Genomic DNA, 2964 nt, shown 5'->3' with positions numbered 1-2964 from the left:
TGCTGAGTGCCAGAGATGGGCTTCAGAGAGACTATGGACTTCTTGAAATTTCAGTAAAGGGAAAGATCTATACTTTCCTGTAAACTTCTCAGAGTTGCTCAGATCTAGAACTCTCTCCTCTCTGCTCTGTCTCCCATCTAATTCAAGTTCTCCTTTCTTTGAGTCATTTCCTTCCTTTGGATTCTCTTTCCCTTTAGACACAAAATGGAAGCAAAGTTTTCTTTATTCATTTTTGTTTATCAAACAGTTTTACCTTTTATTGTAAAAAAACAAGTGAGTAGGAGTTCTTATCTCTCTTGCCCATAAAACCTAGTTAAGCCCTAGCTGGTTTGGCTCAGTGGATAGAGTGTCGGCCTGTGGACTGAAGGGTCCCAGGTTCAATTCCAGTCAAGGGCACATGCCTGGGTTGCGGGCTTGATCCTCAGTAAGGGGCATGCAGGAGGCAGCCGATCAATGATTCTCTCTCATCATTGATGTTTCTGTCTCTCTCTCCCTCTTCCTTCCCCTCTGAAATAAAAAAACAAAACAAAACAAAAAAACCCACACACACCTAGTTAAATATTTTCAGAAACTAATTTGCATCCTTTAGAACAGTTGCTCTTAGTATATACAAGATTTTCCATCCCTTCTATGAAGGTTTTATATTTTGCAGACCTTCTGAGAAATAATATTCATAATAAGAACTAGCAATTATTGATTGAGCTTACTCTGTGCCAGGGACTACATACATTGTTTTGCCCACTCCACAGGGTTGTTGTAGACTGAGGAAGCTTATATACATGAAATGCTTAGTGCAGTGCCTGGCATATAATAATCTGTCAATAAAAGTGAGTTATTATTATTATTATTATTATTACTACTACTACTACTACTATTACTACTGCTATTGAGTTATTGGAAAAGACACAGCCAGTGGCCTTGAAAAAGCAAAGTTCATGGCATAATGACCAAAATTCTTGCTAGATACAGCAAGACAGCTGGGAATAGGATAACACAAGATTCTAGAGAATTGGCAAAAGAACAATGTTCTAGAAGCAACAGAGAGAGTAAAGAATAGGCTGACAACTGCTCCACTTCCAGCCTTGGGGATAAGGTATAACTATTTTTTTTAATCCCACAAACACCAATTTTTTATTTTTTATTTTTAGATTATAATTGGTGTACAACCCTATCAACACTATATTAGTTTTAGGTGTACAGCCCAATGATTAGACACATATAACTTATGAAGTGATTACCCCTATAAATCTAGTACCCATCTGACACCATGTATAGTTATTACAATATTATTGACTATATTTCCGATTCTGTACTTTACATCCCCATGACTATCCTGTAATTAGCAATTTGTATTTCTTTTTTTGCCTTTGATCATATTTTTATTCAAAATTAGCTGTTCAAAGTGATTTGACCGTTATGGAATAAACAAATTTAAGTTTATGCCACAGGCTTCTTTTCTTCTGTGGTGGGTTTCTTTTCTGCGGGCTTCTTCTCAGCTGCTGGTTTCTTGGTAGCTGCAGCCTTTTTCCACACCAAAGGCTTCTTCTGCTGCTTAAGGCCAACAGCCTTCTTTCCTTTCTTCCCTACCACAGGTTTCTTGCCTGGAACCCCCTTCTCATCTGATTTGGCTTCTAGTGCTGCTGCTTCTTTATCCACCTGAAGCTTGTGGTTCTTGGCCTGGCAAAGAATGGTGTTCCGGCGCATGGTCTTTGCATATGGGTTTAGTTTCAACATGATCCTCAGAGTTTTCAGTGGGTTCTTCTTCAGGACTCTGCGGTGAATCTACTTATGTGGTGTTCGGAGGGCTCTTTGGATCTCTGGGCTTTTCAAGATTCTGCTAAGGTCTGTATTGAGCATCTTGTGCCTGGGAAGGTTGTAGTTACTCTTGAGGGAAGCAGCTTCACGCCAAGTGCCATACAGCTCATCCAACTTACTTTGAAAAGCACTTTCAGTCCAAATGCAGAAATGGCCCACATGCCTTCCAGGTGCAAGTTTCAAAATGTTCAGTTTGCTGACATTAAGCAGAGTAATTCCAGGGATGTTTCTGGAAGGCTTTGATGATACCGTTGTCCTCATTATAGATGATACAAGGTCCCCTGCGCTGGATACGACGACAGTTTCTCATTTTGCCCTTGCCAGCCCTCATTCGCTGAGAGGCATAGACTTTTTTTTTATATCATTCCAGGCCTTAAGTTTCTTAAGAAGCAAAACAGCCTCCCTGGTTTTCTTGTAGCCTTCAATTTTATCTTCAACCACCAAAGGAAGTTCAGGAACTTCCTCAATACGGTGACCTTTAGACATGACCAGTGCTGGTAAGGCCGAGACAGCTAGGGCAAAGCAGATGGCCTATCGTTTCTGTGTTGTGTTTACTCTGCGGTGCCAACGGCGCCAGGTTTTGGTTGGTGCAAACATGCGGTCCCCACGACACATATTTCCAAAAGCACCCTGGCCAGAATGATGAGTTCCATCACCTCGGACTTTGGGAATTCGAGCCACAGCTCTGCCAGTACCCCAGGACTCGGCACTGGTTTGATGACCTGCCAATTCACTGACAGCATAGGGCTGTCTATTGTTTTTGCGCAAGTTGGTGTGAACAAAGTTCACAATATCTGGTGGAATGGGAGCCTTGAACACAGCAGGCAAAGTGACATTTTTGCCAGATGTTTCCCCTTTTTCAGAGTACACAGGTATCAGTGGATGAGCACACGCCATGGCAGAGAGAGGAGAAGGCCACACTCCTCTCTACCTGGCGGCTCCCACAGGAAAAGCAATTTGTACTTCTTAATACCTTCACTTTTTCACTCACCCCCCCAACCTCCTCCTGTCTGGCTACGGTCAAAATGTTTTCTGTATATATGAGTCTATTTCTGTTCTGCTTGTTTGTTTTTGTTTGATTTTAGATTCCACCTATAAGTGAAATCTTCTGATATTTGTCTTTGTCTGATTTATTTCACTCAGTTCAAT

General features: G+C 41.4%; 1 pseudogene across 1 annotated transcript; it reads right to left on the bottom strand.

Annotated features, from left to right (window-relative positions):
* Positions 1 to 1424: 1424 nt before the first annotated feature.
* Positions 1425 to 2745, bottom strand: LOC307096329 (large ribosomal subunit protein uL4-like; annotated as a pseudogene). The gene has a single exon. The product of its transcript is annotated as a large ribosomal subunit protein uL4-like (transcript).
* Positions 2746 to 2964: the final 219 nt, after the last annotated feature.

Source organism: Cnephaeus nilssonii (assembly GCF_951640355.1).
Source record: "Cnephaeus nilssonii genome assembly, chromosome: X".
NCBI classification, from domain to species: domain Eukaryota; kingdom Metazoa; phylum Chordata; class Mammalia; order Chiroptera; family Vespertilionidae; genus Cnephaeus; species Cnephaeus nilssonii.
Note: the sequence above shows the minus strand (reverse complement) of the source record. Positions and strands in the feature narration are given on the sequence as shown.